We start from the raw sequence: 22,913 nt of genomic DNA, 5'->3' as shown, positions 1-22,913 counted from the left end.
GTTGATCCCGTGGGAATTGTGTGAAATAATTACTGGAATAGGGAAGGGTCCAGCAATTCCTTTCCCTCCAGCTCAGTCTGAATAGCATCAAGAAGCTGTAACTCTGGGACTGGTTCAGATTTGCAGCAATCTCGGCTGGTCCTAACAAGCCAGTCTGACAGAGAGATGTTTGTGTGTGGATGTGGGGATGGCATGTGCTGGGTCCTGGTCACTAGATATCCCACACTTACACTAGGTTCAACCCTCCCTGTTCCACTAAGCTGCCATCAACTGACTGGTTGCACTGGATACTGCAAAGGTTGTGCATCCTGACAACATCAGTCTCTAAAAACTGTCACGTACCTAATAAAGGTGTGCCAGTACAGCTACAGTGCTGGCATGGAATATAATGTCTGCAGTGTGAGATAACTGATGTATGGACAGTCCACAGTGTGCAACGTATGTACTGTCTACAGTAATACAACATCTATAGTAATGCAACATCTATAATATTTGATAACTAATATACAGACACTCTGTAGTGTGTAAAGTGTGAACTTCCAACAGTGATATGCTGTCTACAGTGTGTGACAATGACATGTGGACAGTTAGCAGAGTGCACGTTTGTATTGTCTACAGTAATACATAGTCAATAGTGTGGGAGACTGATATTTGAACATTTAGCTGAGTGCAGCCTGAATTGAACACACAGGTGCATAATGAGATGCTGGGTCCTTTCCAGTCTTTACCATTGGACGATGCACCATTTGTTGAACTCTAAGACTGAATGGAGCCTTGTGGAGATCTGTGTTAGAGGCAAATATTGAACAGAAAAATCGACAAAATTGCCGTTGGACACTGACATGTCGACCCGACCCTGCAACCCAACATGAGATAGGGACCAGAGATGGTCAAAGTGAAATCAGTGAATGCAGTGGGAGCATTAAAAAATGGTCTTTTAGGGACTGAGAGGGAGATTACTTAATTAATCTTCCCTTACAAATGTCATTTCTTTCAGAGTTTTGTTAGCGGGGTCTATGCTAGTGTCAGGGTCTCCAGTGTATTTGATAAGAGTGGGACAGGCACACGTTGTGCAGATGGTCACTGGTTCCAAACTACGACCTGATCCTGACTGATTTTACACACACTGTTGATGCAGACCCTGTCATTCCCACAGAGGAACAGTTAACAGTGCTGACCAATCTCTGACCCAGTATCAAACACAGACTGTCACTAAAGTCTAACGCTGGGAATAATTACACACTTGAACATACGTTTATTACACAAACAACCATATGTTTATGACAAATTGAATGTAGCTTTATGTACAACTGAAGACAGGTTATTAATTAATAACAAACAGGTTTCTTGTACAATTGAACAAATTTCAGAGCATGGAGTACAGGAGTTGGAATGCCTTGTTGCAGGTGTACAAGAGTTGTTTGAAGAAGTAACAAAGATGAGGACAGGGCAGTTGATGTGATCTATATGGACTTCAGTAAGGCTTTGACAAGGTTCCCCATGGGAGACTGATTAGCAAGGTTAGATCTCATGGAATACAGGAAGAACTAACCATTTGGATACAGAACTGGCTCAAAGACAGAGAGTGGTGGTGGAGGGTTGTTTTGCAGACTGGAAGCCTGTGACCACTGGAGTGCCACAAGGATCCTCTACTTTTTGTCATTTACATAAATGATTTGGATGTGAGCATAAGAGGTACAGTTAATGAGCCTGCAAATGACACCAAAATTGGAGGTGTAGTGGACAGCGAAGAGGGTTACCTCAGATTACAACAGGATCTGGACCAGATGGGCTAATGGGCTGAGAAGTGGCAGATGGAATTTAATGCAGACAAATGCAAGGTGCTGCATTTTGGGAAAGCAAATCTTAGCAGGACTTATATACTTAATGGTAAGGTCCCAGGGAGTGTTGTTGAACAAAGAGACCTTGGAGTGCAGGTTCATAGCTCCTTGAAAGTTGAGTCACAGATAGATAGGAAGTGAAGAAGGTGTTTGGTATGCTTTCCTTTATTGGTCAGAGTATTGAGTACAGGAGTTGGGAGGTCATGTTGCAGCTGTGCAGGACATTGGTTAGGCCACTGTTGGAATATTGCATGCAGTTCTAGTCTCCTTCCGATTGGAAAGATGTTGTGAAACTTGGAAGGGTTAAGAAAAGATTTACAAGGATGTTGCCTGGGTTGGAGGATTTGAGCTATAGAGAGAGATTGAACAGGCTCGGGCTGTTTTCCTTGGAGCATCGGAGGCTGTGGGGTGACCTTATAGAGGTTTACAAAATTATGAGGGGCATGGGGAAGGTAAATAGGCAAAGTCTTTTCCCTGGGGTCGGGGAGTCCAGAACTAGAGGGCATAGGTTTAGGATGAGAGGGGAAAGATATAAAAGAGACCTAAAGGGGCAACATTTTCACGCAGAGGGTGATACGTGTATGGAATGAGCTGCCAGAGGAAGTGGTGGAGGATAGTACAATTGCAACTTTAAAGAGGCATTTGGATGGGTAAATGAATAGGAAGGGTTTGGAGGGATATGGGCCGAGTGCTGGCAGGTAGGACAAGATTTGATTGGGAGATCTGCTCGGCATGGACGGGTTGGACTGAAGGGTCTGTTTCCATGCTGTACATCTCTACGACTCTATGACATGAGTGAGGTCACATTTGGAATACTGTATGCAGTTCTAGTCGCTCTACTATAGAAAGTAACTATTAAACTAGAAAGAGGACAGAAAGGATTTACTAGGACGTTACCTGAACTGGAATGTTTGAGCTACAAGAAGAGATGAGATAGGATGGGACATTTTTCCCTGGAGCGTAGGCGATTCAGGGGTGACCTTATACAGAACTATAAAATCATGAGAGGCATAGATAAGGTAGGTAGCCAGAAGCTTTTCCCCAAGGGAGTCTAAAACTCTGGGGCATATGTTTAAGGTGAGAGGGGAGAGATACAAAAGGATATAGAGAGGCAGTTTTCTTCACACTGAGGATGGTGAGTGTCTGGAATGGGCTGCCAGAGATGGTGGAAGTGAGTGCAATTTCATCATTTAAGAAACATTTAGACAGGTGTATGGGCGGGTTCAATATGGGGGTACATGGACCAAACACAAGCAAAAGGGACTAGTTTAATGGTGAAAACTGGACAGCATGGGCACGTTGGCCAAAAGGCCGTTTCTATGATGGCGATCTCTCGGACTCTTTTATAAAAAAGCTTTATAGTCACAGCTCCATCTCCCTGTGCTCGACAGTGAATATCACCCACACACCAACACTCACCAGCTGCTACTGAAGGTTTCTACTGAATACTCCACTTCATTCCCATTCTATTTCAGAATCCCAGGAATTGTTTTTCTTGAGCCAATGTAATATGTCATGTGTTTCACTTGATGGAGGTGAGAGATATACACCTCTCAGTAACATCAAGTCCAAATAGTTGGCAATTTCTTAATCCTTTGATCACGCAAATACTCGGACACCAGCCCTGCATTCTCTCAGTGATCGGAGCTGCTTCTTTCCATCTGAACTGAACTGATTCCTCCATAATCTAAGAAAGAAATTAATTATTAATTACCAACCAATTAATAAAGTTAAAATGACAGAATCATTCATAATTTTCCAATTGAAACGCATTTTGAAATTAAACTGTGAGCAGCTACACAGTAACAAATTGGTCTAAGTGGTGGGGGGGGAGAGAGAATCTAATGAGCTGCTGCACACACAGACAGTGCAGTAAGAAACTAAGGTGTTGATATTTGGGGAATGATGTAAATTGGGAATGTAGTTGGACTGGTTCTGTTGTACTTGGTTTTCTTCCCCCCCCCCCCCCCACCCCCCATCGTAAAAGACACAGGTTCCAAAAGGTTTGGGTTTCGAAGGGTTTTAGGGCCAGTTTGATTATAGCTACAGATACTGCCTCCAGCAAAAAGTTTTATTTTTAAAAGACATTTGTGCAATGAAAGGGGAATGGCCACTTCCCCCAGCTCAGCTTTTCTCTGGTTTGGTTTGGTTTTGGAAGTCTGGTTATTCACTAAAAGCATGCAGGTCGTGTTTTGAGGCTGCAGATCCAAGAAACAGTTACGTGAAAGAAGCAGATTCGTGCTGATCCTCTCTGTCTGACATCTCTCTCCTGTAACACCCTGTGTTTGATGTTACCTTTTGAACCTCAAGGTGTTATGGGTATTGTTGCAAGTATTGGGAAGAACAGGTAAAGTCTATTTGGTTTTTGCATAGATTAGATTATTTTGCATTTGGTTTCCTTTTGCTTCTATTTCATTGGATAATCTTGTAAATAAATTTGGTTTTGTTTAAAATGAAGTGGTTTGACCAATGGCACCTCTCCTGGAATATCCACTTTACACCTTCTTAAAACAATGAGCAAAGTTAGGGTCTGGGCTACTTTCTTGAAATGTTTTGAGGGGGTCTGGCCTGGTCCATAACAAGTCAGAGACATGTACAGCATAGAAACAGATTCCTTAGGTCCAACTCTCCATGCTGACCAGATATCCTAACCTAATCTAAAAATCATTCAACACCAGGTTATAGTTCAACAGGTTTAATGGGAAGCACTCGCTTTCGGAGCACTGCTCCTTCATCAGGTGGTTGTCCGGAGCAGCGCTCCGAAAGCTAATGCTTCCAATTAAACCTCTAGGACTATAACCTGGTATTGAGGGATTTTTAACTTTGTATATCACAGTCCAACACTGGCAGCTCCACATCTTAACCTAATCTAATCCCATTTGCCAGCGCTTGTCCCATTTTCTTCCTATTCTTGTGCCCACCCAGATGCCTTTTAAACGTCATAATTGTACCAGCCTCTACCATTTCTCTGGCAGCTCATTCCATACATGCACCACCCTCTGCAACAAGAGATTGAATAGGGACCTAAGGGGCAATGTTTCCCCTCTCACTCTAAACCTACGCCCTCTAGTTCTGGACTTCCCCATCCCAGAAATAATTGGAGCAGCATATCAAAGTGAGAACGCTTTTGAACCATCAGCCTCCTTTTCATTTTATTTGACTCAGTGATGACAAACTAATAATCAATTAACTTTAATGCTTTTAGTCTTTAGATGTCTATTTAGCCTAACCATGGGACTTACTATTTTATAAACCTCTGTCAGGTCACCCCCTCAACCTTCAACGCTCCAGAGAAAACAGAGTTTATTCAGCCTCTTCGTACAACTCAAAGCCTCCAACACTGACAACAACTTTATACATCTTTTCTGAACCCTTCCAAGTTTCACAACATCCTTCCTCTAGGAGAGAGACCAGAATATTCCAAAAGTGGCCTAACTAATGTCCTGTACAGCTTCAACATGACCTCCCAACTCCTATACTCAGTCCTCTGACCAATATGGGAAAGCATACCAAATGCCGCCTTCACTATCCTATCTACCTGTGACTCCACTTGCAAGGAACTATGAACCTGCACTTCAAGGTCTGTTTGTTCAGCACAGTCCCCAGGACCTTCCCATTAAGTGTACAAGTCAAGCACTGATTTGCCTTTCCAAAATATAGCACCTCACATTTATCTAAATTAAACTCCATCTGAACAAGATTAATTTGGGGTATCTGTTCGGCATGGACAGTTAGACAAAAGGGCCTGTTTCCGTGCTGAACATTTCTATGACGCCAGGCAGATAAAGTTCTTAAGGGTTAAAGGGGTCAAGGATATCGGGAAGAAAACAGGAACAGGGTTCAAAGGTGGATAATCATCCATGGTATATTTAATGATAGATCAGGGTCTATGGGCCAAATGGTCTGATGCTGCTCCGATTTTGTATGTTCCGGTGAATTAATATGTTAAGCACCCCTGAAGAACTTGCTGTGGACATGACTTAAGAAAATTATTGTTTACAATACAATGGAAATGTTTAATGTTTTAACATATGCACTCACTGAATCAGCTCCAAATTCTTGCAGTTGATGATGAAGTTTCTCATTTTCGGAATGCAATCATCTGTGAATTTATTTCCATCCAGGTATAGCATTGACAATGATTCGCTCTGACTAAATGTCATCCTCAGGTCTTCAATGCAAGCAAATGACAGATTGTTATCCTGCAAACTAAAGATCGAGAGTTTACAAATCGGTTTTCAACATGTCTCGAAAAAATAAAAGAAATTCCACTGAGAAGGAAGAGAAATAATTGGAGCAGCATATCAAAGTGAGAACGCTTTTGAACCATCAGCCTCCTTTTCATTTTATTTGACTCAGTAATGACAAACTAATAATCAATTCACTTTAATGCTTTTAGTCTTTAACCCTATTATTCCTTAATTGAAAGACATTACTCTTAATTTTGAAAAGAATATGCGTTCCTACAGCGTCTCAGAATCAAACAGGGTACAGTGCAGGAGGAGGTGATTCGAGGCTCCGAATAAGCAATTCACTTTCTTGCCACTCTGTGTCCCATATCCCTATGCACTGGGCCTTTCTATACCAAAGTTTAATTCCTTTTTGAACACTCTGCCATGACATGAGTCAGGCACAACATTCCAACCTTAACCAGTCACTGTGCAGAAAAAATTATCTCACATTGTTCTTGCTTCTTTTGGCAATTTCTTGAATTTTTGTGCTGACATACTTGATCATTTCATGGCGGTGAACAGTTTATTGTTACCGACTCTTTCCACTGTCATTATCATTTTTAATACTTCATTCAAATTACATCACAGCTTCCTTTCCTTATCAAAAGATATCAAAATTGGTGGCATATTAAAGAAGAGGATTTTCTAAGGGATTTTGACAAAATGGGTCAATCAGTTGAGAAATGGCAGATGGAGTTCAATCTAGATACTTGCATTTTGATACAACAAAATGTTACATCCAATGTTTGCAATCTATCTTCAGACCTCATGTTCATGATCCATGAAATCCTTATCATGAGTCACTTCTTCCTCTCTCCAATGCCCTGCATCTCTCCTCAACCACAGTAACAACATGGGATGTAAACACATCAGTTTAGGCCAAATTGTATTAATTGAACAAAAAAATTAACAACTCTTTTACTTCGTCTCTGAATCTTAACAACTCTTTTTGTTGAGAATCTGAAAATTGTGCTTCTCTAGTTGGAAGAAGTATGGTTTGAACTGGCCCCTGAATGAATGGCTTGACTGTAACTTTAAAATAATGCTCTTTCCTCGATCTTTTAGCTAACGAGCCTGTCCCATCATTCAGCATTTTAAACATATCCATTGGTTACCATGTGACCATAATTTCCACAAGAAGATTCTGATTCAATTTCTCCCTAATATCTTCCTGTTGAAATTTGATTGCAGTCTAATATATACTTGTTGTGCAGAACAGAACAGAATACTCCAGGTGCAGTCTAGCAAGATCGAAGAATGTGGTGCTGGAAAAGCACAGCCGGTCAGGCAGCATCCGAGGAGCAGGAAAATCGACATTTCGAACATAAACCCTTCATCAGGAGTCCTAATGAAGGGTTTATGTTCAAAACATCGATTCTCCTGCTCTTCGGATGCTGCCTGACTGGCTGTGCTTTTCCAGCACCACACCCTTGACTCTAATCTCCATCATCTGCAGTCCTCACCTTCTCCTATATATTCAACAGTGGTCATGCCAAAGATACAGCAAATTCCCGATTTGCCACAAATCATTGCACATAAAATTTGGAGTTAATGTTGGGAAGATTACCTACTCCGATCGCTTTGTTTTGCATTCTGAATGCGTCAAAGATGCAGACAAAATGTTGACTCCTGTATCTCCAATGTTATTGTCATTCAGCCTAACAGCCAAGAAGAAAAAAACAATCAAGGAGTGGGAAATCTCTCCGATTAACATAACACAAACGTCACCTGACAGAAACTCCACCAATTGTTTCTCACTGACACACTGAGGCATGGGCAGATAGAACAGTGTGCAGTATTAGAAAACAGATGGAACTCTTGCATAACTATTCTCACTGAATTAGTTGGTGATCAGTGAACACATACTTCAAACAGTAGATTAATTGCTTGAATGGTGAAAAATGAGAGATGTACAGTTCTTATCATATATTTTACTCAGTAAATTGCTGTTACTCATTCACTGACTGAAAGGCTATTGACAGTACAACTCAGCACAACTCTGAAAAGAGGAATTTGATATATACCTGAAGGAGAAAACATGTGATAGCTTTGAGGGAAGAGGAGGGGAATAGGATGAAGTGTGTAAGCCATTGAAGGAGCCAGTGCAGACATAATTGGCCAGATGGCCTTATTATGTACTATCCATTTTATGACCTGAAAATAGAATATATATTTTAACCCAAAACTGGACACATGGGATTCAGGGAGAGCTTGCCAATTGGATACAAAATCGGCTTAACAGCAGGAGACAAAGTGGAGGGTTGTTTTTCAGACTTGGAGACCTGTCACCACTGATAGTCCACGGGGATCGGTTCTGGCTTGTCTTTTGTTTGTCACATAGAAACGATTTGGATGAAAATACAGAAGGCATGGTTAGTAAGTTTACAAATGATATCAAAATTGGTGGCATATTAAAGAAAAGGATTTTCTAAGGGATTTTGACAAATGGGTCAATGGGTTGAGAAATGGCAGATGGAGTTCAAACTAGATAAATGCATTTTGATACAACAAACTTGGGGAGAGGTTAATCAGTTAATGGGAGGGCTTTGGGTAGTGTTGTACAACAGAGGGAGCTAAGGATTCAGGTACATAATTCTTTGAAGTTTGCACTGGTGAGGCCTCTTCTGGAATACTGTGTCCAGTTATAGTCACTTAGGTAAAAGAAGCATGTTATTAAGGTGGAGAAGGTTCAGAAAAGGTTTACCAGGAAGCTGTTGATATGGAAGGTTTGAGTTATAAGGAGAGGCTGGATAGACTGGGATTTTTTTCCCAGTGGAGCATAAGAGGTTGAGCCGTGACCTCATAGGGTTATAAAATCATCAGCAGTATAAAAAGGCTTAATGGTAGGTGTCTTTTCCTGAGGCTGGGGGATTTCAAGACTAGGGGCACATTTTTAAGGTGAGAGGAAACAGAGTTTAAAAAGTCACAAGAAGAAATTTTTTTAAACGCAGAGGGTAGTTCCTGAGGAAGTGATGGATAAGGGTGCAATTAGTGGCAGATGGAGTTTAATTCAGATAAATGCGAGTTGCTGCGTTTTGGGAAAGCAAATCTTAGCAGGACTTATACACTTAATGTTAAGGCCCTAGGGAGTGTTGCTGAACAGAGAGACCTTGGAGTGCAGTTTCATAGTTCCTTGAAAGTGGAGTCACAGGTAGATAGGATAGTGAAGAAGGCGTTTGGTATGCTTTCCTTTATTGGTCAGAGTATTGAGTACAGGAGTTGGGAGGTCATGTTGCGGCTGTACCGGACATTGGTTAGGCCATTGTTGGAATATTGCATGCAATTTTGGTCTCCTTCCTATCGAAAAGATGTTGTGAAACTTGAAAGGGTTCAGGAAAGATTTACAAAGATGTTGCCTGGACTGGAGGATTTGAGCTACAGGGAGAGGCTGAACAGGCTGGGGCTCTTTTCCCTGGAGCATCGGAGGCTGTGGGGTGACCTTATAGAGGTTTACAAAATTATGAGGGGCATGGATAGGCTAAAATAGACAAAGTCTTTTCCCTGGGGTTGAGTAGTCCAGAACTGGAGGTCATAGCTTTAGGGTGAGAGGGGAAAGATATAAAAGAAACCTAAGGGGCAACTTTTTCACGCAGAGGGTGGTACATGTATGGAATGAGCTGCCAGAGGATGTGGTGGAGGCTGGTACAATTACAACATTTAAGAGGCATTTGGATGGGTATATGAATAGGAAGGGTTTGGAGGGATATGGGCTGGGTGCTGGCAGGTGGGATCAGATTGGGTTGGGATATCTGGTCAGCGTGGACAGGTTGGACCGAAAGGTCTGTTTCCGTGCTGTACATCTCTATGACCCTATGACTCTAAAAGATATTTCGATAAATACATGAGAAGGAAAGGTTCGGAGGGATATGGGCCTGGAGCAGGCAGGTGGGACTAGTTTAGTTTGGGATTACGTTCAGCGTGGACTGGTTGGACCAAAGGGTCTGTTTCCATGTTATTTGACTCTATGACAAGTTGAATGCAAGATAGAAAGTTGATTGTCTTATATCCAATTTTTTTAAACATTGTGCAATTATATTCCATTGAACTCATCCATATGTGATCCAGCAAAAAATAAAAGCAATGGTTAATTGTGAGGCACTATTGCCCTGTTTGGATAACACAAAGAAAAATACTTATAGACATCAATCAATCAATAAATTCCTGCTTCTCTGATGTATTTAACAGTACATAAGCCATGTTTTCAGTTCCAAGCAGAATGGATAATAGTTCATCCCAACAGTCATGTAAAATATGTGGCGATGAGCTGCCCAATCTCCCTGCTGCTGAGGTGAATGGTGAATTTTGTGCTACCACAAAGGGCAGATCATGCCTCATGTAAATCACAGACTGTTGAACCTCTATTTCAAACCCACCCTGACACTCACCCGTAACAGTTTCAGATACATGAATGGCAGCCTTGCTGTGTTAGCAATGTATTCTGCATTGAACTAGGTACAGCATTCACTTACTATTTATCTAGTGAATGGTTGGGTCAAATACAATATCAGATTAGCTTTGGTTTGTAAAAGTAAACTACAAAAAATGATATTCATCTCTGCAATGGCACACAATTGGTGACAGAGGTTGGGTTCAACAGTTTGGTTTGCCACCTGATCTCCATTGCAATTCTCTGTTAGGGAACTGTGTTCAGTCACACACCTGGTCTGCTCATTTAAATGAGGGCCTCTGAGGATTAGTGTTCGAGCCTTCACCAACTTTTCTTTTCTTTTAATTTATTATTTTATCAATTTTGATTTGTAGCTGAGACCTGCAATGATCTTTGGATTGTGAACAGCAACTTGTGTTTCAACAAAACATACAAACAAGTTGCTGTTTGTTCATGAGGTGGGGCCTCACAGTTAATGGCAGGTTAGCTCTTGACCAATAGGATCCTGTAGATGTTTCAGCACAGTGGGAGAGCAGCACATTGAACCAGATAAGAGATGTTTGGAAATTGATCAGGCCAGTACCTGGGAATTGTTGTGAACAAGCCTGGGATAGAGCATAAAATAAAAAAAAACTGGATACTGGACATAAGAAACAAAAACAAAAATTGAGGGAAAAGCGCAGCAGGTCTGGCAGCATCTGTGGATAGATATATTTCGGTCCAATGAGCTTTCCTCAGAACAGCAATTTCCATTTGTTTCTGGGAGAGAATGAGATGGTCAAACATAGGCATAGATCATGGTTTAAGTTGGTTTTTGGGACTGTGCTTTAGAGAGAATGACCTTGGCTATTGACGTTACAGCATGAAGATTTAAATGCTCCCTGCCTAATCTTCCACTTTATTTCAGAATTTCAGTCCTCAGTGAATTCAAAGGTGGCACAGATCGATATCTTCAGAAAATTAACAAAGAAACCATCAGTATACATTGAAAATAAGAAGTGAAAACTACTTAATCTGGTCAGTTTTGTTACTTTATTTTAATTATCCCTTCAGTGTTTATTTGTCTGTCTGTCTGTCTTTTGTGTGAATTGCCCTGAAAACAAGGTTATTGGTTTCAAACTTTGTTGTTTAATTTTGCTCTGCTAAAGTTCCTATATTGGTGATAAATTACTTTTGTTTTGTTGTTTCAGTTATTAACCACTGTCTAGTTTCATTATAAACAGAGCCTGCGATTGGTTATAAAGTCTGGTTAGGAATTGTTGAGGTTAAAATCTTTGAAGGTTTTAATTTTACTCTGTTGTGAACACAGACGTACGGTGATTTGGCTCGGTGCTTTGTTTCCTTGTCATAGCACTCGTTAAAGACTCTGCCAGACTCCTTGTGGCTTTGAATGTCTCACAGTGTAAGACCAACTAAGTTAGCCTGGTGCTTTTTGTTTTGTTATAGTTAGAGTACTCAGTATCAAGGTCAATGCGGTAGTCGCATTAAAAATAAATAAAAAGCATGGAAAACTCCTTGACTCTCAGAAAACAAAAACGAATAGTAATTGTGATTCAGCTACTATAGTGACAAGTGGCTCAACAGTTAGCACTGTTTCCTCACAGCATCAGGGGTCTGGGTTTGATTCCACCCCTGGGTGACTGTCTGTGTGGAGTTTGCACATTCGCCCAGTGTCTGCGTGGGTTGCCTCTGGGTACTCCCGGTTCTCTCCCACAGTCAACCACATGCAGGTTAGATGGACTGATCGTGATAAATTGCCTATAGTGTCCAGGGATGTGCAGACTAGATGGGTTATAGAGTCATAGAGATGTACAACGAGGAAACAGACCCTTTGGTCCATGCTGACCAGATATCCTTCGTTAATCTAATCAAATTTGCCAGCATTTGGCCCATATCCCTCTAAATGATTCCTATTCATATACCCATCCAGATGCGTTTTAAATGTTGTAATTGCACCAGCCTCCACCACTTCCTCTGGCAGATCATTCCATATTCTCACCATCCTTTGTGTGAAGAAGTTGCCCCTTAAGTCCATTTTAAATCTTTCCCCTCTCACTCCCAGATCCCAAGAAAAAGACCTTGCCTATTTACCCTAAGCATATTCCTCATGACTTTATAAACTCTATAAGGTCACCCTCAGCCTTCAATATTCCAGGGAAAACAGTCCCAGTCCATTCAGCCTCTCCCTATAGATCAAACACTCCAACCCTGGCAACATCCTTCTAAATCTTTTCTGTAGTCTTTCATGTCCCTTGGGAAATGCAGGGATAGGGGAGGGGTCTGGATGGGATGCACTTCAGAGAGTTGTTGATAGTCTTTTCTGCTCTTTAGAGATTCTATGATCTATGAAATTCATAACCGGTGGAATTTATAAGAGAAAATCAATGGGTCATTGCCGACATGCTATCTAATTTCACCCGGATCAATACATACCTTAGAACTTTGCGCTTGTGGATTGCAGGGGCCAATCGTTTGATCCCCTCCTCCTGAATATGACATTTCTCCAAATTCAACTCCATCAAAGATTCACAAAGTTGTATAACATGAGACATTACAAAACAGTCCATTGGGTTCAATCTCAGTGCATTATTTGGATTGGAGTCCACAAAGTTCAAACGTTCCACAGATCCAATGGTCTTCTGAACTAAAGCTCTATTCTGAGACTCCGACAAATAATGGAATATGTTCAGCAGTTTTCTCTTTCCAGTGACTCTGTCCATGCTTTTGATTTCTGCCTGAACATTGGCCTGCAGCCAGTCTATCACCTGACAGGTCGTGTGATGAGACAGCGGACCCAGGAATGGTTCCAGATTTCGGGATGAAGTGGGTGTTGAAAGACCAATTAAAAATCGAATAAAAATCTCAAACCGACCATCATTCTTCTTAAAAGCACAGTGAAGCATTTCCACCACGTTCTGATGTTTTGCACTCAAATACTGAGCCAGGGCAGCCAAGAATTTCTGGATGGTAAGGTGGAGAAATGTATACACAATGTTTTTAGCTGTGTCATCCCTTTCCAAGATCTCCATTATGAATCCTGAAATGAATTTGCTGGACTCCAGCTGATGCTGAATGAAGTGATTCTCATTAAAAACAATTCTCCTTTTCGAAACTCCCTGGTAAGCCAACTCCCCGAGTTGCTGTAAAACCATCCGCTGGTCCTCAACATCTTGCTTGTGGTTGTCCAAGAGATTGGAAAGGTAGATGGAGAAAGGTTGAGTGATGGTTTTGGGAACAGGTTGCTTGCACTTCAGCTATGTAAAGAGCGGGCCTAAGGTTGAGAAAGTGATCCAGCAATATGAAGGGTGTACAGGATCTCATTCTCCTCGACGTGTGTGAAGGCATTGGTAGCGAGTTGCTCACTGCCAAAAAACCTTCTGAAAAACTCTTTTCTTTCATCAGTAAGAAAGCCCAGGATCTCAGCCCAAAGGTTGACGTTGGCCTTTTCCAATGAGTCAAGGGCAGTCGGCCGGCTGGTAACCAGCACAGAACAACCTCTGAGTAGCTGTTGCTGTACCAGGGAGTGCACCATTTCAAAAACTTCACATCTGCAGTCAGGCACAACACAGTGATTCCCAGAGCCACGCGGCCAGTGAAATCAGTCTGGTGTTTGTATTCATCTAATCCATCAAAAACCAAGAGAAGATATTCAGGTTTCATCCAGATATCTTCAATTATCTTTTCTAAATAAGGGAACTGATCCAGTACCATTTCAGTCAGAGAAACAGCTCTGTTGATGGCATTAAGATTGCGAAATGTGAAATGTAGAACAAATTGGAACTGAGGATAGATGTTTCCTGCTGCCCATTCATGGACCATCCTCTGCACCATTGTTGTCTTACCAATGCCAGCCACTCCGCTAACCACCGTGGTGCCAGATAGGCTGGAGTGGCCAAAACTGCTCCTGAATAATTGATCAATCCGGATTTTTTCAAGATCACTGGTGACGTACTTCCGCTACCATTTTTCATGTTCCCTACCTCTGGAAAGGAGCTCATGTTCCACTAGTCTCCGTTAATGCAGAGTGAAAATAATGATAAGCTCTGTATATCGATCAGTGAGGGAAATGGTCGTTATTTTGCTGTCTCCTTTGATGGTGCGTTTGACCACATGCTCGGTTTGGTGGAGGAGGTGTTGTTGTGTTGATCTTATATACTTTTTATGACAATGATCAAATTTATGTTGGCATTGTTCTTATTTGTTAATTAACTACATTAAAACAATTAATGCGAAGCAAGGAGGAGTTTGAGTTGGATAGCAATACAAAATATGTGTGTCGAATCCAAATTTTACTACGCCGTGCTAGAAATTAATCTTGCCTAATAAATACTGAATTAAATTAAATATAAATCAGGGAGAATCAAATGGATTATAGTAGATTTTACATTATAACAGACAAACCCCTCCACTCTATTGTCATCTCCATCTCCATTTGAGCAGAATTTAACATTGGAACATCTGAGAAGCCAAACATTATCACATTGTTCACTTATTATTATTCACTGTATTCATTTTTGTTTTGTCTGTTGTCCCCAATGGAGGTAGTATCAGAGTGTTTATAAGATTGATGTCTGCTTCAATCTCAGACAATTTATACCTAATGTAAACATATGGCCCACTGGCTGAATAGGGACTGTGCATAACACTCACTTTTTCAATGCTTAATGTTGGGAATAGGATGACAAACCAGTGATACAATTAAATGTGCTATGTGAACCATAATTATAAAATAACACTGTCAATGTATAAGGATCACATTGGGATCTTCCACCAAGTTTATCAACTCATTGTCCATTTCAGTGCAAAAGCTGAAGCCTCTCATTGTACAGTCTAAGATTGTATGTGAATGGACTCCCTATCTATTCTGAATCTTCATGTGAATCTACCTATACTCATCTTGACCCCATATTTGATTTCATGTTTTAACAAGTCCGAGACATAGATGAAGCAAATCTTATCTCGATATGAGCCTAAATATGTTTCCAAGTCAACTAATTGCCTGGCCAGACAATTGAGTACAGTCTTTGACACAGTCACTTTACGTCAGTAAGATTTCAGCAAATATGGGCTCTTCACAAATCCATTATTTCAGCACTGTGTGTAGAAATGTGTTTGTGCGATATGTGACTTATTGAAAAACAATTCCTTCTCTAGTCCTGGTTGATCAATTAGGTCAAGCGAATATCATTGTAGCCCTATTTGTGCCTTCATTCAATGCCCAAACAACATGTGTGCAATCTGATACATGTTGAACTCTAGTACATATGCAGTCGGTAGAAATATGACACTTCGATGTTTAAAGGTTCTGTTTCTATACGTGACCCATATCCTCAACTTCTTTAGGTCAATATGTGTTTCAAGTCATTGCCCAGGGTGGAACCGACATATGAATCAAGACCTTCTTCAACCAGTACATACAGATCAGTTCAGTCTGTCCACACTATGGGACCACACTCTAACTTCTGTATTCAACAGATCTGACTTCATCAGGAACTAGTCTAGAACCAATTGTGATCCTATAAATGACATCATCTTTACTCAGTCTGTCATGTATTTGATTCAAGCTTTAACTGGGTCTGGAGCTCTATGTGACTCCAGCCCAATACAGACATTGTAGACTCCGAGACTCTGGCGATATTGAGATTTACATTTGCATAAAGGCACCCTAAGGCCTAATATTGACAGTAAAAGCAAGACTTCTTTTCAGATCCTGATGTGAATGAAGGGAAAAGAAATAATGGCCTGAGAAAGCACCAGGGAAGATTTTGAAGCCAACTGACTTGCAAAACTGAATGTGACTTTGTGGTTCAGCATCTAAAACTGGAAAGTTGGGCTCCGTCTGCTCCAGAGCAGCTGGGAAAATCAAAATGAGCATTCAACAATTTCCATCAAAGCTCAATATCACACATGTGGTATATCATGTGTGGCAGATGGAACACTGTCCATGCCCAAGTTCCAGTTCATTTGCTTTGTGTTGTAACTTTGATTGTATTTTATAGAAACAGTTCATGGTAACAATTTGGAGGGTTTCTTTTTTTCAGTGATGAAATGTGAGACACAAATAAAATGTTAGAACTTAATTAATGCGGTACGATTTTATAATTAACGATTACTTTTATTTTGACTTACCTTTGAGGTGATCTGATAGCTCTCCTTCCATCTCTCCGATGCATGCAGTATAAAGCAAGTCAAAACCTGGGAAAGATGTTTCGTTTCATTTCATTAGTAGTGTGTGGCAGCCTCACCCATTAAAGAGAACCATGTTTGATTGCTAGAAATACTTGGACTGTACAATACCTCTGCTCTGAATTTCTTTACGAATGAGTTTCAGTTTTGGCTTTGATTCTTGCATTTTCACCAATGTTTCCCAAAATATTCGGTATGTGGAGCCATTGGTTTTGGTCATGTGTTCAGAAGATGTTTTGCTTCCTTTCTCTGTTGATGCTCTGACAGATTACGGATATACTGGAATAAAAGAGAAGAACAGGTAAAATAGAAAGGGAAATGGGAAAATGGAAACAATAGATGAAGGAATGAAATGGAAGAATGAATTGATGGAGGAAATGAGGGAAAAAGAAAGATGGGAAAGAAAGAAACAAAGAAAGAACAATGGAATAAACCAGAAAGAAACAAGAAAAAAGAAATAGAAAGGAAAACAGTGAAAGAGAGAAAATGATAAACAGCAGTGTCATAATTGTGAAAAGCTGTTACATTAATGATGTACGATTGGTGAAGAATATTCATCTCCGCACATTGATGAGACCTTGTCTCCACTTGTGAAGAAGTACTATGAAGGAGACATTAGTAGTACGCGAAAACAAGGGCTGCAGATGCTGGAAACCAGATTCTAGATTAGAGTGGTGCTGGAAAAGCACAGCAGTTCAGGCAGCATCCGAGAAGCAGGAAAATCGATGTTTTGGGCAAAAGTCCTTCATCAGGAATAGAGGAATCTATTGGATATGACATGAAACTTGCAGTTAACAAGGCATGTGATAAACAAAACCGGACTCTATAATATTGGAAGTGGAAGTTTTGGGGTTTTGGTTTGAATCCATAACACTTGAACTATGATGTGAACATGAGATCCATGTTGTCACTTTAATAGTTTGTTGTGCATTGTCTTTGATGCTAGAAGCACAACACCTTCAATGAATTCCTACATTAAAAGTGGACTGGTTTCACTGCTATATCCAAACTGCTATATCCAAGGAAATGCAAAACAATAAATTAGAAATTTTGTAGGAAACATTGAAAAGTTTGTCATTGCCAGGATTTTATTGCAGTAAGAATTGAAAGGATATCAACGGTCATTATGGTATTTGGGGGCAATTTGGGTAATTAGTTCTGATAACATCATGAAACTCCAATAATTGAAGTCATAAATATCCTTCAGCTCACCAACAGACACAACATTAACATCACTGCAACTGCATGAAGTGTTGCCTTTTCAACACGTGTGCTTACAAAGAACAAAGAGAATTTACAGTCCAGGAACAGGCCCTTCGGCCCTCCAAGCCTAAGCCAATCCAAATGTACTGTCTAAACCTGTCGCCCAATTCCAAAGCATCTGTATCCCTCTGCTCCCCACCTACTCATGCATCTGTCCAGACGTATCTTAAATAAATTTACTGTGCCTGCCTCTACCATCTCTCCTGGCAACGCGCTCCAGACACCCTCCACCCTCCGTGTGAAGTACTTGCCGCGTGTATCCCCGTTAACCCTTCCACCTCTCACCTGGAAAGCGTGACCTGTTGTTATTGAATCCTTCACCCTGGGTAAAAGCTTATCTCTATCCACCTTGTCTATATCCTTTATGATTTTTTTAAACCTCAATCAGGTCCCCCCTCAATCTCCTTTTTTTTAATGAAAACAAACCAAACCTAATCAACCTCCCGTCATAGCTAGCACATTCCAGACCAGACAACATCCTCGTAAACCTTCTCTGCACCCTCTCCAAAGCGTCCACATCCTTTTGGTAATGTGGCGACCAGAACTGTACACAGTATTCTAAATGTGGCCAAACCAATGTCTTGTACAATTTTAACATGACCTGCCAGCTCTTACATTCAATACCCCGTCCAATGAAGGCAAGCATACTGTATGTCTTCTTGACCAGTCTATCCACCTGTGCAGCAACCTTCAAGGTACAACGGACCTGCACTCCCAGATCTCTCTGCTCATCAACTTTTCCCAAGGCTCTTCCATTCATTGTATAATTCGTTCTTGAATTAGTCTCACCTAAATGCATCACCTCACATTTGTCTGGATTGAAAACCATCTGCCACTTTTACGCCCAACTCTCCAGTCTATCTATACCCTCCTGTATTCTCTGACAGTGTGCTTTCTGCTACTCCACCAATCTTCGTGTCATCTGCAAACTTGCTGATCATACCAACAGTGCCTTCTTCCAGATCATTTATGTATATCACAAACAACAGTGGCCCCAACACTGACCCCTGCAGACCACCACTGTCACCTTTCTCCATTGAGAAACTCCCTTCAACTACTACTACTCTCTGTCTCCTGTTGCTCAACCAGTTCTTTATCCACCCAGCTAGAACACCCTGCACACCATGTGACTTCACTTTCTCCATTAGTCTACAATGGGGAACCTTATCAAATGTCTTACTAAAGTCCATGCATACGACATCAACAGCCCTTCCTTCATCTCTCAACTTGGTCACTTTCTCGAAGAACTCTAAGTTGGTAAGGCACAATCTCCCCCGCACAAAACCATGTTGTCTATCACTGATAAGCCCATTATTTTACAAATATAAATAGATCCTATCCCTCAGTAGCTTCTCCAGCAACTTTCCCACCACTGACACCAGGTTCATTGACCTGTAGTTACCTGCAATATCCCTACTACCCTTCTTGTAAAGGAGGACAACATGAGCAACCTTCCAGTCCTCCGGCACCTCACCTGTATTTAAGGATGCCACAAAGATATCTGTCAGGCCCCAGCTATTTCCTCTCTCTCCTCCCTCAGCAACCTGGGATAGATCCCATCTGGTCCTGGGGATTTGTCCATCTTAATAACCTCTAGCCTACCCAACACATCCCCCTTACTTGTATCAACGTGATCCACTCTGCCAAGGATATGCAAGTCCTGGGCCTCCTCCACCACCAAACCCTAACCACCTGACATCTGGAGGAAGAATGTCTCATCTTCTGCCTTGGGACCCTCTAACCACCCAGAATCAATATGGGTTTCACCATTTTCCTCATTTCCCCTTCCCCCACCTTCTCGATCCAACCTTCCAACTCGGCACTGCCCTCTTGAACTGACCTACCTGTCCATTTACTTCCCACCAATCTGCTCCACCCTCCTCTCCGATCCATCACTTTCATCTTTATCTACCTATTGCATTCCCAACTACCTTCCCCCGCCCCACCCCCCCCCCCCCCCCAGCCCAACCCTATCTCTCAGTCCCCTTGGGCCACCCCCCCTCCCCCCCCCCCGCATTCCTGATGAAGAGCTTGTGCCCGAAATGTCGACACCCCTGCTCCTCGGATATTGCCTGACCTGCTGTGCTTTTCCAGCGCCAGAGATTCTGATCTCCAGCATCTGCAGTCTCAATTTCTCATCCTTAAAACTAAATTGGGCGACTTTTCTTTTTCAATTTCTTTCTGGTTAGTGCAGACATGCTGCACTGACTTGCTTTATTCTGTATCTTTATATTCCTATTGTACCAAACCCACAACCGGATATTCAATCTACAAACAATCTGGACTTGGAAATATTCCACCTTTCATTCACTGCAGCTGTTTAATAATCCTGGATCCCAATCCTATCGAAAATTCAGCGCGATCACATCAAATCGAGTGCAATGCTTCATGAAAGCATGTCATCCCCAACTTGGCAAGATCAATTAATGACACAGTGCAAATGCTCACCGAGCCACTGGGGAGGAAACGTCATGAAATGATAAATTTGCATGTTATTATATTTCACTTTGATGTCATAATCACTATCTGACTTAGCTTGATGGTTCATGTTTCTAAGGAAGCCTTTCTTCCACCGTGGAATAATTTGTTTTTGGAATCATGAAATATTTCCTTCACAGCTCTGGTCTTAATTTGTAAACATTTTCCTGAAGGTTTTTCTTAATGTGGAATAGCTGGTATGATATACTTTTGTAAATGTATGTCATCTATCCAAACATGAAAGGCTCTTCCCTTCAATATGAATTGATAAATTTTCAAGCTGTGGTCATTCTTGGTGACAGGGATATTCAGTATGGCAAAACTATTTAGATTAGATTAGACTTACAGTGTGGAAACAGGCCCTTCGGCCCAACAAGTCCACACCGACCCGCCGAAGCGCAACCCACCCATACCCCTACCCCTACATTTACCCCTTACCTAACACTACGGGCAATTTAGCATGGCCAATTCACCTGACCCGCACATCTTTGGACTGTGGGAGGAAACCGGAGCACCCGGAGGAAACCCACGCAGACACGGGGAGAACGTGCAAACTCCACACAGTCAGTCGCCTGAGTCGGGAATTGAACCCGGGTCTACAGGCGCTGTGAGGCAGCAGTGCTAACCACTGTGCCACCGTGCCGCCCTCGAATTTACTGTACTCATTACATGTAACTTGTTTTTGTTTTGTTAAAAAATATTTTGTAGTTGTAAGAAACCATTTTGAATGAACTCTGCATATTAATTTCAAGTCACATTTGCCAGTTTGTTTTATACGTTTTACAATGTGACACATGAGCACGTGGAAAATCTATATTATGATTTGACTCAAGGCCAATTACCTTCATCTAAAAAGTAGACACAGTGAGTTCAAGGAACTTAGTCAGCGAAAAAAGCTGAATAATTCTCCAGCACCAAACAGCAACAGATTTTACTTAATACATTTAGGAAAGTGGGCCAGAATTTATGCACAGTTTATAATCAACATCCAGAATTAACAAGAGGCACATATGGGAACAGAATTTGATAGAGCACACTATGGAGCACATTGATTAGCAAAAGTAATTGGAACAGTGTCCAGAGATTTCTCAGCTAAACTCAGCAGACATGAATAACATGGAACACTACCATATCAAGAAAACTTCACAAGGGGTTGTAATTCCTCACTTTCAATGATCTGGGCAGGACACTTCTTCAAGAGTCCCTCAACATTACCTGCCTCAATGACATGAGTGCCACCTTACTGGCACTTGAACTTGAACTTCATAAGCTGACCTGTTTAAAACTTGACAACATATTTCTTTAAGATTCCCTACAGTGTGGAAACAGGCCCTTCGAAGAGTAACCTACCCAGACCCATTTCCCTCTGACTAACGCACCTAACATATGGGCAATTTAACATGGCCAGCTCACCTGCACATCTTTGGACTGGGGGAGGAAACACATGCAGACATGGGGAGAAATGTGCAAACTCCACACAGACAGTTGCCTGAGGCTGGAATCAAACCTGGGACCCTGGTGCTGTGAGGCAGCAGTGCTAACCACCGTGCCACCCCGTGACAATGTTTCACTTATTTCTAGGTCCAGCCAAACTTAGCTCTCTCAGTTCTGAATGACACAATGACCATAGTGTTAGGGCTTAGACCAAAACTGCATACAACATAAACTGAAGAATTCCATCATAATCGATTTGGAAACTGAACTCACTGGGTAGTCCAGCGTCTCCCTTAAAACCGCTGACACCAATCCCTCCCCACCATGGTATTTTTACTTGCTCTCTGCTAGGATCTTGTTGCTTGCAGAGCACACACAAGCTATTCTTCCCAGTGAAATATTCATCATGGCATTTCTTCCATCTCGCTAAAACTGATCTGGTATCCTGACATTCGCTAACATGTGGTTTTCATCATCACATGATTTCATCCACTAACCACTAAGCCATGGGCCCACCTCACTAATTTCTATTTTGCTCTCAGTTCATTATCGGTCCTTAAAGTAAACAACTTTTCATTATTTTCTTTTGTTTGAAAAAAATATTGTTTCAGTACTCCGACACTATTTTCTAGTGCATTTTTATTTTTGTACCCCTGACCCTTACTTTGACCCCCACCTTTTCTCAGTCGATTCCCTCGAACTCAGCACCGCCCTCCTAACCTGCAATCTTCTTCCTGACCTCTCCACCCCCACCCCATTCCGGCCTATCACCCTCACCTTGACCTCCTTCCACTTATCACATCTCCATCGCCCCTCCCCCAAGTCCCTCCTCCCTACCATTTATCTTAGCCTGCTGGACACACTTTCCTCATTCCTGATGGAGGGCTTATGCCCGAAACGTCGAATTTCCTGTTCCTGTTGGATGCTGCCTGACCTGCTGCGCTTTTCCAGCAACACGTTTTCAGCTCTGATCTCCAGCATCTGCAGACCTCACTTTCTCCCTTACTTTTATTGTTTTGCATCTCGTTAATGAGATGCACAACCTAGTTATTTTTCCTTAAATTTCCAAAGGTTCCTTCAATTACATGCCTA

This window comes from Hemiscyllium ocellatum, chromosome 19 (assembly GCF_020745735.1).
Source record: "Hemiscyllium ocellatum isolate sHemOce1 chromosome 19, sHemOce1.pat.X.cur, whole genome shotgun sequence".
Classification (NCBI taxonomy): domain Eukaryota; kingdom Metazoa; phylum Chordata; class Chondrichthyes; order Orectolobiformes; family Hemiscylliidae; genus Hemiscyllium; species Hemiscyllium ocellatum.
The sequence above is the reverse complement of the archived record's forward strand: the minus strand, read 5'-3'. Positions refer to the sequence as shown.